General features: G+C 48.8%; 1 protein-coding gene and 1 pseudogene across 1 annotated transcript in view; both read right to left on the bottom strand.

Annotated features, from left to right (window-relative positions):
- Nucleotides 1–13933, bottom strand: part of LOC135911444 (angiotensin-converting enzyme-like) — a 194891-nt gene that overhangs the window by 141791 nt on the left and 39167 nt on the right. The gene's annotated exons all lie outside the window — the stretch shown is intronic.
- Nucleotides 1–13933, bottom strand: part of LOC135911448 (angiotensin-converting enzyme-like) — a 60973-nt pseudogene that overhangs the window by 21088 nt on the left and 25952 nt on the right.

Below are 13933 nucleotides of genomic sequence, written 5' to 3'. Positions count from 1 at the left end.
GGTACGGATGCTGATGAACAGGCCGCGCCGACTCCTCTGTAACTATCCGTTGTTGCGTAACGGAGGTGCGCTGGACTTTAGAGTCCGTGGAAAAACAGCCAGAGAATTCTGTTACAAGGCCTAGCAGCTGATCCTTCTGTACATCTGCTAAGTCAACATTATTGTGGACGCGGGTACTCGGGCTGGCGGGAGTTGTTGCATCCGGTGAAGTCACTTGTAATATGCCGACGTCGGAGAAGTCAGCAATGTCACTTAGGAACGCTACAGCTGTACCTTTATGGACGTGCTGATACTGATTGCTGAAGTTGGTCAACAATACTTGCAAGCGCTTAATCTGTAATCGAACAAGGCCTAGGGCGATGCAGATGTGTCTTTAGAGCCACAGTGGCATATTTGCCTCGGCAACACCCTCATAGCCGTCGAATACGTCGCAGGTTACGAGGGTCAATACGCTGCTCCTTGGCGGCACCGTGATGTTCTCCTGAACAATCCTTAAGGCGTTGACATAAGTGTAGTCAGTGCTGTTCCCTGCTAAGGCCTGTGCCGTCGAAAACATTACCTGCGACTTTCGTAAGTTAATCACGGCTCCATTAGCCTGCAGAAAGTCCATTCCCAGAATTAGGTCCCTCGAACAACTTGTGAGGATAACGAAATCTCCGTTGTACATAAATGCACGATTGCTCACTCGCGCTGTGCATCTTCCTACCGGGGTTAGCAGATGGTCGCCTGCAGTGCGAGCCTGCGACCCAGCCCATTCGGTAGAAACTTTCTTCAGCTTGCAGGCAAGGTCCATGCTCATAACTAAATGTCCACTCCAGTGTCGATTAACGCCGTCATTTCTTCGTCGTCTACGGTGACCGTAATGTTCGACGTTACTTCCTCTGGTATGGCGTTTGACTGTGTCTGTACGTTTGCGTCATTCTGTTTACATCGTTGTCGTTGTAGTGGAGGATCTTACGTACAGTCGACGTCAGTTGTCTCCCCACCGGAGGTCGCTGAACTCAGTTTTCTCGACCCGCCAGGCTAGGCGAGCGGTGTCTGGGAGCGCCGCGAGAGAAGGCTCGGCTTGATGATGGTGACCTGTAAGGAGCAGGAAACGGCGAACGGTGCTCGTACCATCGTTGATCAACACTGCGACGATTCCCGACGAAACTCTATTTCCGGCGGCCGCTCACCAGGTCGTGGACGAGGTGCATTCGGCGAAAATCCACTGAGCCCCACATGACGATAAGGACACATTCTGTTGATGTGCCCGGCTTCGACACAATCAAAACAAAGGGGCTTGTAGCCTGTGGTGATCCAGACGTCGATCTTCCTAGTTCTTGCTTCGATGACGTGCGGTGGGCTGCGAGGCCTGAAGCTTACGTCCATTTGTTCAGCGGGGTGTATCATGCTGTACGCACTTGAGGGTGGTGGACGGCGTGTCGCTTCAGCGTAATCTATTTCAGCACGCCGCTCCAGCTGTGGTGCCTCGTGCTGTCCAGGAACACGTACGGCCTGTCGTACCTCAGCGCGCACCATTTCCGCAATGGAAAGTTTTCCCATAGGGGCAGCGGTCGTCTGCATCTTCTGCAGTTCCTCCTTGATGACAGCCCTGATGAGTTCTCGCAAGGCGCCGATGTCGTTACCGAGGGTAACGGCAGAGAGCTCCCTTGAAATTACGGCGTCGCGGTTGCATTGCCTGGCTCGCTGTTGAAGGGCCTTTTCCATGGTAGCGGTTTCGTCATGCAACTCTGCAAGTGTCGTCGGTGAGTTTCTAATGAGGCCAGCAAAGATTTCCTTTTTGACGCCGCGCATTAGGTGACGGACCTTCTTTGCTTCAGTCATAGAAGGGTCCGCACGTCTGTAGAGCCGATTCATGTCTTCTACGTACGCCGTCACTCGCTCATTCGGGCCTTGAATTCTCGCCTCCATTGCTAACACCGCCCTCTCCTTCCTGTCCGCCCTGGCGAAGGCATTAAGGAACTGCCGACGAAATTCTTCCATTGACGCCAATGTCGCCTCATGGTTCTCAAACCATGTTTTCGCGGAATGTTCAGGAATGAAGTACACGTAGCGTAGCTTACGCTCGTGGGTCCCGTCCTTGAGGTTGGAAACCCGGTCAAAATGGTCAAGCCAGTCGTAGGCGTGTTCTGAAGCACTTCCATGGAACGGATTCGGCGTCCGGGTGTGATTGACGACCGCGTGCGATGCTGCAATAGCTGCAGGAGGTGGTTGGTTCGTCATTAGAGTTCGTTCGGGTAGCATACCATGCTGTGCTGTGGCCGTGCCGTGCAGTCCCTGGAGACGTCGGCTAGCACCTACGTGCACAGGGGCAAGCTCGGCCGAACTACTCGCCGCGCTTAGGTCTGGGGTATGCTCCGGCGATCTTAACTTCTACGTACCCAGCCCCTACACCAGAAATGTCACCCAGCTAGTACAAGCTAAAATAATTCACTAGCGACAGATTGGCAAAAAAAGTCTGCCTTTAGTAATGGCTGATCCCCAGAGAGCGCGCGCGTAACCGCGAACTTCCTCGTTCTCGCCTCGAGGGGCCAGTGTCATCACGTGCCAACTTATTTCTCGTCAGTATTCATTTATGCCCTCTGGTACCAGGCCTGTTCAATTTAAATACTCAGCTCGGGATTAACTGGCACGACCGGCAACATGCTGTAAAGAAGTAAAATTCTCACAGTAGTTCCCACCAAGCGTTGTTGTACTCCTCGGGTTTGTACAAGCCTCGGAACACGTTCCAACGCCACAGGTCGTAAACGTAGGCCGAAGGAAGCAAGGCCACTTTGTACAAGGCAGTGCTGTACAGGTAGTTCAGTCCAATTTCTGCAGAAACGCACGGTACACCCTGCTTACTGCATATATAGCAGACATGTCCTGCCGTCCAAATATACCAGCGCAACATGTACTAAAAATAATGGACATTTATTGCCTTAACGTGATTATACACATTGTTTGCTAATGTGCTGCCAAACGTCCAATTTCTGATCATATTCACGCGCGTCACAAATAGTGTCGTACATTCTCGAAGATACGCGAGAGCCATCGATCACTCTGGAATGTACGCTGATATACGTATGCGTAGAGAAAGGGTTTCACCCCTGCGTTCAGATTTGACGACTGACGACTGTGACTCGAGCATTGCTTCTCATTCGAGGCGCAAGTTTTCCCAATAAAGTAGTCTATGCTTAACCCAGATTTTAACCCGGAAAAGAATGTATTCGATGAAATAGCAACACCGTACAATATGCCAATAGGAAAATTTGCTCCGTTTGTCTCCTTGTGAAGGAGATGAAGTCTCGTTATACTCTCGGATATACCTTCGTCTTCGACGTCGACGTTCGCAAGCCCGACAACCCTGAGGTGTGCCGGGGTCGCCACAGAGAGTGCAATAGTGTCACCGATCGCCTCGTGGAAACCTGTAAACAACGAGCCAATATAAGCACAGTAAACCCAGTTTTGTAATCAGTATGAGCACAGAGCGATATTTGTCAAAGCTGCACATTTTGTGATATTAGAGGTAACTGGTGCTCTTTACATTAAATGCTAATACCTGCTATTGCTTGCGTGCTTTGGAATATTCTTCTCGACTCCACCTCATACGGCGCGTTCCCAGACAACCCTAGGTGCATTGCAGGGAAGTACCCTGACATGCTTCATATACTCTCGGATAGCGCCCCGCCGCACGCACCTCTCCCCCTAAACATTGACGTCACTTTACCCCCCAAAGGCCGAGCCGTAATCTGAGGCCATCGCACCGAAATGTCAATTCGAAGGTACATTGCGTGATTATTATGAGCCACGTCATAGTAATGGAATGAGGATTATTGCATGTTCACCTCGGGTTCTTTAACGTGCGCCTAAATCTGTAGGTACACGAACGTTTCTTGCATTTCGCCTGCATCGAAATGTGGCTGCAGCGGTCGGGATCAAACCTGCGAATTCGATATCAGCAACGCAGCTCCATAGCTTCTAAGCTGTCACGGCTAAAGTCGGACTGAAGATCGACAAGTTGGACAAGTCGGACGACAAGTCGTATCGACAGACGCGAGCGTGGTAATTGCGGCACCAAGTACCATCTCATAGCATGTGCAACATAATGTCTGACGCTGAAGTTACGAGCACATTCCGCATTTAAATTTTGATAACATCGATGCTACCTTGACATCTAATCAGCGAAATTACCGAAACATCCAAGCCAGAAAGGCTTTTAAAGGTTGTTACTGTTATTTAGGGCAGCGAACACAGGTTACCTTTCAAATGTGAAACTCTATATATCATGCCAGTTTCCCTGTTCAGACTGTATAACGGGTGATTCGATTCAATATATTAAACGGCCTGGAGCTCCATCGGCGATATCATTTTAGTTAAGGGCCATTGTCTTCCTAAGTTTTTAGAGACCCCCCTAGCACGTTGCAGGGAAGACGCTGCCCTCGTAACCGCCATGCAGTTTTGAATTATGCTAGCTCATCAACATTCGTGTTAGCCTTTTAAGCATCCGATCTTGCAATTTCAGTCTTAGACTGTTGACATGGACGAATGTGGCCCTGTCTTGGAGCCATTAGACAAGTTGGCGGCCTGAATAGTTCAGTCTTGGTGGTGGTGTCCTAACTGCTATTTAAACTCTGCAGACGAATAGAAGGAGAGACTGACTGTCTCTCCTTGGATATGAGCTGACTGTCCCGGCACTTACTTGACAATTTAACGCTACCCCTTTTCCCCATATTCTTACGTAATTATACATACAAATCGGCACAAAATACAGCAACGAATAACAGAACAAAAAATAAAGCTAACCAGAAAGGCGTCTCATACGTGCGGACGTGTTACGTGATAAAATTTCATAACACTGTTTAATAAAAAAAGTCGCGGTTTCGCTCGAAAGCCGAAGCATCGATTGCAATGGCATATTAGTAGACACCTGCACGAAGTAAGAATAGTAGTATTATCGGTCCTATAAACTTGTAAACATTCGCTTGCTAACTGACTTAACAGCATGGTGTCGGCGCGCACAAGCAAACATGAACACATCACACTCGATGGCTGCCAAAACGTTGGTTTGAGCAAGCGTGACAGCAGCAGCAAGCGAAGTGACGTTCGCGCGGTGTATCGCTTCAACGAAAGAGCGGCGAGGACACAGCGTGCACAGAGGTATCAGACGTCTGCGGATACCTTTCAAGACACGGCGCGCGCGAAAGCGCGCGGCCGTGCAAAGTACGCACTTGTTCGCGAAGTCGAAGCCACCGCCGCAACTCCGCCCCCCCCCCTTCCATCTTGGGCACCCTACCCGGTTTCTTCCATATATGGGACGCAACACTGAGCCGCGATGGTCAGTTGCCCTTGCGCCCGGTCGCGAAATGCGCAGTTGCTGCCGGAGCACAACGTCGCCCTTCCTCCCTCTCCCTCCTCCGTCCCTCTCATCTCCCACGGCTTTTCCCCTCTCATCTCCCACGGCTTTTCGCGCGACGGAACACGGCGCATTCGCTCTCCGCTTTCTTCGTTCGCGCGCGAGATTGAGCAACACCACCTAGATAACACAAGGCCTTTTCACTCCGATCCATGATGTCATGCTACCTGGCCCGACTGCCATAGAACCTAATGGGGACGCTCCCGACTAGGCAACAGTGATTTTTACGTCACCGCTTTCATCACGCCAGCCTTGTCAATGGAAATTTGGGGCCAGGTAGCGTGACATCAAGGATGGGAGTAAACAGGCCTTGTGTTATCTAGGTGGTGTTGGATTGAGCCGCGATCGTTGGCTTCCCTCGTGTGCTTTCACTCGCACACGCAACATACGACGCCGGTGACGGTGTTACCGCCCTTGGACTTTATTCGGAACGTCACGGCGAAGGCGACGGCAAGAATGCGCTTGGAGTGTCCGTATAATTGATATCGCAATAAAGATACAGTACACACAAACACATTTGCGCAGACACACGCGCAATATTCACCTAAATCTACAAACGAAGTCAAATTATTTACGTTGCTGTTGACGCAGGTACCATAAGCCAGCCTACTAAGTCTATCTGCTTCACACTACACTACTACGGTGTAAATGCATGCATTGTCACACAATAAACACGTGCCTGACATCAACGAGTGGCGCAGTGGACTAGTGATTATTAATATGTCAGATTTGTGTACTACACAGCCGTTGTATTACAATTAACATAGTAGTAGCTACAATGGAAATTGATGTTTTCTTTTTCGCCTGGTTCGGTTCCCGCAAATCACATCACATATTGACTCGCTGAGTGCCTGGCTGTTCGTGTAAGTGCTCGCGTGGACGGCTACCGTGAGGACTATTCTGCTTACGTGGTCTATTTTTTTCCTAGTGACAACTTCAGTTTGCATGCGAGTATTCAATTCTTTTTTGGAAGAACTGCGGTACGAGAAAAGGTGAATAGTCACCTGGGTTGGCACCATCCCTGAAGTATATGGGTTGCTCTGCGTACTTGAGGTAGTACTCCACGTGGCCCATTTCATGATGAATAATTAGCAGGTCCTTCATGTTAACTTCCGCGCATTGCTTGATTCTGCAAATGAATTTATTCACTTTAAGACAAAACAGCGAGAAGCCTTCAATGTCGCAATTTTCGGCGATAATTAGTCGTTGAAAAAAGTTGGTAAATAGGTCGTAACTGCATCGTTTGCTCTCTTTCTCTTTCTCTCTGTCGGTTTTCTGTTAATCGTACGGTCCAGTTAAGTGAAACTACCCAGTCCAATCTGCATCTGTTGTTCTACATGCCGTCGCTTTTATAATCGTATCTGACCTTGTAACTGTATGTAACTCTTACGGTGTATATAACGTATATAGTCTTTTAACGTCGCTCTGTGGGACGTGGCTATTTTTACGACACGCCATTTCTTTCATCATGTCGAATTAGCCATCTCTGCGCCCCTTTCCTGACCACATAATTGTTGACACTTGCGTCAAAAGACGCAATACACAAAATTCCGCACTCGTTCAAATCGTTCCGGTATGATCGTCTCACTTGGTGTCCTTGAGATGACAGTCGCAAGAAGCGATTGATCGTATACAGTCGCGCGATGTTTCGTCCCTCTCTGCTAATTATCGCCCAGTAATGACGTGTTGTGATGACGTATATGCCATGATTTTTGTATACTCACGCGTGATTTGGTGATTGTGTTATGAAGAAAAGAGAGAGAGAAACACAAAGCAAGGACAGGAAAGGCAGGGAGGTCAAGCAGAAGAGCACCCGATTTGCTACCCTACACTGGGGGTGGGGGAAAGGGGAATAAAAAGAGGGAAAAGATGGAGAGAGTAAGCAATGAGTGCGTGTGGGAGGGACACAATACACAGGGACACTAGAAACGGTCTCTTGAGCAGGTGCGCTTCAAGTATTGCACTAGTGCAGGAATCGCATTTCGTGCCAGTGACGAGTGTGGCCGCGGTGCGAGTATCTTTGACTCGACGAACGGTCTTGAGTCCACTCGGTGTAAAGTTGCCCGCAGAGAGAGGCGTGGACGTCATAGCGAGCGCAGGTGCACAATAGGTGCTCGATGGTTTCCTCGCACCCACAGGAGTCGCACATCGGGCTCTCGACCATTCCCAAACGATAGGAGTTTGCGTTCGTGAATGCCACTCCCAGCCACAAGCGGCACAGCAAGGTTGCTTCGCCGCGGGAAAGGCTAGATGGCAGGTGTAGCCGTAGCGTGGGGTCTAGTTTATGTAATCGGCAATTGAATGCACTTGCCATCCAGAGATCTTGTGACCTTTTGTGTTCAAGTAGGCGAAGTTCCCTGGCAGCGTCCGACCTCACCAAAGGTGTTGGACGCGTCTTGGTATCTTCGTAGGCAGACCGGGCAGCCTTGCCAGCTAGGTTGTTCCCGATGGCGCCACAGTGAGCAGGAATCCGTTGAAATATAATGTGCCCTCTTTGCAGAGCATGGTGGTGCACTTCCCTGATGTCAGATATCATCTGCTCGTAAGTTCTTTGATGTAATGCAGATTTGATACTGTGAAGAGCTGCCTTAGAATCACAAAATACGACCCATTTCTCTGTTGGCTCTTCGGTGACGTACGTCACCGCGGCATGGAGAGCTTCAAGTTCTGCCGATGTAGATTTAGTAATGTGTGATAGTTTGAATCTCACTGTAACCTGCTTAGCTGGAACGATGAATGCGGCAGTTGAGATGGTAGGTGAGGTCGAACAATCTATATATATATATATATATATATATATATATATATGTCATCAAACGTCTGGTGCAGTAATAGGAGCGTAAGTTGCTTCAGAGCCGACGATGGATGATTGGACTTTGTTCTAATACGAGGAATAGTAAAGTTCACTTGAGGCTGTCGCAGGCACCACAGGGGCGATGAAGGCTTCGCCGCCGTTGTGAAAAATAATGGTATGGACTTTTGATGAGCGCTAATCACTATTGAAAAGGCCACTTGAGGTCTATCGGCTGGTAGGGAGGCCAGATAATGGTCGGGGATCCTTGACAGATGGCGAATGTGCGCTCGGAGAGAGTCGACAGCTAGATATGTCTGGATCATATGGTCTCCCGCGATGGCAATTGTTGCTGCCGTTGAGGTGCACCGAGGTAGCCCTAAACAAATGCGTAGGGCTTGACCTTATATGCTCTACAAAGCGCAAAAGTTTGTCTTGCATGCATTTGAATACACTGGCAGACAGTAACGTAGAAGTCTGTATAGCTACATCATAGAATGGACTGGTGTTCCCCATTTTTTCCCGCGAAGAAATTTGAAGACCTGAGCAATGGCAACTAAATTCTTCAGATTGACGCAGTGAGGGCTCCACGAGAGGTTGCGGTCAATGATTACACCCAGAAAGCGATGCGTCTTAACATAGGATACAGCTTGACAATTGATTAAAACAGGATACAGTGACATTTGTTTGCGCGTAAAGCCAACCAATGCGCATGTTGCAGTAGACATACGGAGGCCTTGTTCTCGGAGATAAGACGCCGTCATGGTTGCCGCCCGCTGAAGCCTGGCTCCTACCTGACGGTGAGTCACCGGAGACGCCCAGATGCAAATGTCGTCGGGGTATATGGAGACATGAACTGTCTGCGGTAGGTACTCCGCTAGTCCTACCAGGACAAGGTTGAACAAAATAGGGCTCAACACTCCACCCTGCGGCACACCACGGCAGGTGTAATGGTGTGAAGTTGGGCCGTCTTCGGTCTGTAAGAAGAAACACCTCTCAGTCAAATAGTCCAGAATCCATTGATACAACCGGCCACCAACTTCAATAGCCTCAAGTGAGTTCAGCATGGCCTCATGGGCGACGTTGTTGTATGCTTCTTTTATACCTAGAAAAAGTGCCACTGATAGGCGCTCGAGGCTTTTTTGATTTTGGACCCAGGTTACGATGTCAATGACGTTGTCGATGGTCGAGCGACCTCGATGAAGGCCCGTCATGGCTTCCGGATAGATATTGAATTGCTCTAGGTACCATTCCGAGCGAGCAAGGATCGTTCTTTTCATCAATTTGCCGACGCAGCTCAAAAGCGCAACTGGACAATATCATGAAAGTTGAAGCGAGACTTTCCAGGTTTCAGAATGGGGATCAAGCAGCTCGATTTCCATTGTTTAGGAAAGGCGCCGTTCTGCCAAGACTCATTGTAGTAGTTGAGCAGCTCATCACGTGCGTCATGTCCAAGGTGGCATAGGACAGCATACGTGATGCCATCAGGTCTTGGTGATGAAAAACGCCTGCAGGTCGCCAAGGCAGCATGTAGTTCTTCAAGTGAAAATAGCACGTTCACTTCTGGTACACGTGCCTCAGGGACGTCATTCTGTGCTGCGTCAGTAATGATGGCCACAAACCCAGCAACCCGTACACAGAACTCTTCAGCCACTTGAAGTTCCGAGCGGAGTTGGTAGAGGGCCAGAGCAGCAAAGGGCTCCCTTTGATGCGGAGATGAGCGAAGACCTCTAATCGTTCTCTATATGTTCGAGAGCGATTATCTGGGATCAAGCGACTGACAGGAAGTTTTCCATCGCTTGCCTTCCAATTTATCCATACGACGCTGGACTTTCTTTTGTATGCGTCGTGAAGCCCTCAGATCCAAAACGGACTTCGTGCGCCGATACCTCCTCTCCGCCTGTCGGCGTGCCGCACGCAGCCTCTCCAGTTCCATGTCTAAGTCTGTTTGCCTTGCTGACCTTGTAAGTGAGCAGATGGATGCTTTCAATGCCTCTGCGATTGCATCTTCGATAGTGTGTGAAAGGCCTTCCCGACATGCGTCATCCATACCCTTATTAAACTTTGACCAATCAACTGTAAGCAAGACAGTAGAGGAGCGTTGCTCAACTCCTCTAATCTTTATGTATGTTGGAATATGGTCGCTTCCGTGTGTTTCTATACCTGTAAACCATTAGACGCGTGAGGCAAAGCGCCGTGACACCAAAGTTAAGTCCAAGCAGCTACTAGAGGTCGTGCCTCGCAGAAATGTAGGGATGCAGTCATTCACACCGCAGAAATCATGCTCAGCAGCAAAGGAGGCAAGTCTCGTGCCTTTGGAGTCAATTTTAGTGCTTTCCTATAGCTGGTGACGCGCGTTAAAGTCACCTGTGATAACCCAGGGGCCATTGTTCATTAGTAATATTTTCTTAAGTCGTTCCCGTCAAAGTGACCCCCTGGGGATATGTGGGCTCCAATTAGTGTAAATGACACGTCCTTTTTTGGACATTCAGGCAGACATATTGGTTTTCGTCATGAGGCTCTACCGCATTAGCGACATATGTAAGGTCCTTGCGGTTGTACATGGTTACTTCCGTGCTCGCACCGCATGTGGACGAGACGAAAGATTCGTAACCGGACAGTCTCAGTGGAGTTGACGTATTTGGTTCGCAAATTACCAGTATGGGGAAGCGATTTGTAAAAATGAAGTAGCGAACGTCTGATATACGGGTCCTTAGACCCCTGGTATTCCACTGAAATATCGACGCGCTTTTAACTTCAGGGCGGAAGGAGACTATTGGTCGAGCCATGATGCTTAAACGATGCTAGCAAGCACTGGATTAGTGCATCCAGTATTTTCAGAGCACTTCGAGCTGCTGATGTTCGCAGCTTGTTCAGTATGATGCGCATTGTATTAATTAGCGATTGTAGCATATCAGCTACCTGCCTCTTTTGGTCGCACAACTCACCGACAGTAGACGTCGGGGGTGGTCCAGCAAAAGTTTGTTGTGATTCTGTTTGTGAATGGTGTCGTTTCGGTAAAGCCAGCCGAGATTCTGAAGATGTGGTCTTCTCAGTGGCCTTGTTCTTCGCGGTCCTTTCCACAAGGTCTGGCCTGGGCGGTAGAGGAGGAGGTGGTGTTGTAGGAAGTGGCATGCGCGTCGCAGAGGCAACAGTCTTCCTTGAGGAGCACCGGCGACGGGAACGTCGCTTCCTAATTTTTTCGGCGGCTTCGCGATGCGATGAATGATCTCTCGCCACCTCTTTCAAGATGGCCATTTCCGTCTTATTATGTGGGCATATCTTCGATGAATTTTCATGTGACCCTCCAAAGTTAGAACAATTCATTACAGTCGCGCCACATTTATCTGCAGCGTGGGGCTCGGCGCAGCCGGGGCATGTTGCCCGATTTTCGCAGACGCTGCTCACGTGTCCCAGTTTCATGCATTTGCGGTACTGTAGAGGTTTCGCAATGAAAGGCCGCACTGCATGTCTGAATTGTCCCACCTTAACATGCGAGGGTATATATTTACCCTTGAATGCAATCTTCACGCAGCGTGAATTGCCTAGCCGCCTAACATCAACAATGACCTCATCATTGGCTGGCTTGATAAGAATCGGTAAGTCGTTATTAAGGATGGCGACGTCTACGTCGTAGATAACGCCGGTGACTACGTCAGATCCCAGAGGGATGTAAGGGTGCACCTGAATGCCATCGAGGTCCCTTACGCTGCGTAGACTGGTCATAGCAGCCGCGTGCTGGACATCAACCGCCAGTAGATTTTTCGGGCGTTCACTCGAATGTCCGATATTTCATTTGCCACCAGGGCTTCCAGTGACATCGACACAGATTGCCTGTTAAGTAGCTTCATGCTGACAGTGGGAAGCAGGGTCACAAATATGATGGTATTGACGTCCGGCCTCTGCGTGTGTCTTACTGTTTGCGTGCTTAACGATGAGGGCGTCCTGGTGTTCCTTCTCTTCGCTCTGCGGCTCTGCAGAAGCTGGAAGTCGTCATCGGAAGTGTCCTCACTGCTGATAGAGTAAACATGTGTGTCCTCGCTGTCGCTGTCGCTCTGCTGACCGATCCGCTTTCTGGAGGCTGCCGCCGCTGATGCCGCCATCGCCGACAGACGTGCGAGGTCGTCCACTTCCATCACGACCGAGCAGGCAGCGAGGACCAGCGGATGAACCTAGATTTTCGCAGAAATGAATCGGAGCTAGAAAGAACAGCGCTGTATAAAAAAAACACCTCGAAGAAAAAGGTTGGTATAATTGGGGGAGAATTGAGCGATAGCTTATAGAAATGGTGTAACACTGCTGAAATCTAGACTTGTGTGTGATGCGAACGTGATTGCAATGCCAAGGCGACAGCGATGAAATGATGATGAAGATATGAGACGACGGCTAGTGCGTTGGCGTGCGAGATACTTAATGTCCTTCGTGACTCCTGTCAGACAACAAAGCCCCCATTTCCTCTCCAGCTTTCATTTCAAAACGTAACACCCGTTTTTACCCCCGAATTAAAAAAAATATAGAAATCTAGATAACGAAGGACCCTAAATAAATTGTAGAGTTCAGCAGCTTCTCTTACTTTCTTAATGTCGTGTGAGGCACTTTATTCTTGGGCAAATTGGGGTATTTACGTCTCTCTCTCTCTCTCTGGGGTATCTGCCATCGTATATGAACTGCCAGGACTGTTAGGTTGAAAATCCACTTATTTCATTGTGTCACAATTTTAGTCGGTTATAGAGCGCCAATGTTGTGCAGACGTAGGGATCTGCAGTACAAACTGCGCGTTTTGAATGCTGAAGACAACTCACCTCTACATGTGTAAAATAAATGTGCAAATCGCCTTAAGCACCAGAGAGCATGATTAGCACGCTAATGATTAGCTGAAGCTCTTGCTTGCATCACGTGTGTATAGTGTAACATGTACAGTAACTGCAACATGGACGCCCACTAAAATGAAATGTGATATTTAGTGAATTTACCTGACATCGCCATTGGTGCAGAAATCCCAGGCAGAAGCGTGGCAGACAATTTCCTTGTCGTGCGGCTTAACGAATAGCGACCTCGCCCAGAAAGTCTTTGGCATTGCCGGAAGCCCTATAGACGTGAAGAACTCCTCCGCAAGCTTCTACATGTCGATAACTGACATATTCTGTGGGTTTAAACAGATGCACAGTTCATCATCATCATCATTTATTGTCCCTTAAAGGCCACTGTCGTTAAGTTAAGCCCCAATTAACGACGTTAAGGGCACCCGAGACGAATTTCGTTAAATTGAAAACATAGTTAAATAAAAATACATGAAAAACCCATTCATATAGCATAATAATTCATCAGCAAAGAAAAGTTGTTAGTATTTTTTGCAAGTTTTTTGCAGTGCCGAGAAATGACGAACTAAGGCTGCACTGAGAAAACAACCAATGTTTCATGTCAGCTCCTGCAGAACAGGTGGCGCCACCTGGTACGCCGATGCTCAATTTGCGACGTTATGATACAATGCAACAGGCAGTTTCATAAAAGCTAGACGGCCACTCTCGTACCAGCATGGTAGCACGTTTGCTGTAGCAATACCTCAATAAATTTTGAAGCATTTTTTAACGTGACAGGTTTCGGGGTACGTGTTTACGTACACTGCCCCCTCCCACACTCCCCGAAGTTCGTTATATAGCGAGAGACATTCACTTAAGTTCATTGCTTCGAAGTTTACAGCGACAACATCCTCATGTCCCGACCCTGATTCGAAAAAATCTCCT

The sequence above is a fragment of the Dermacentor albipictus genome, chromosome 4 (genome assembly GCF_038994185.2).
Source record: "Dermacentor albipictus isolate Rhodes 1998 colony chromosome 4, USDA_Dalb.pri_finalv2, whole genome shotgun sequence".
Lineage (NCBI taxonomy): Eukaryota > Metazoa > Arthropoda > Arachnida > Ixodida > Ixodidae > Dermacentor > Dermacentor albipictus.
This window is presented reverse-complemented; position numbering and strand designations above follow the sequence as displayed.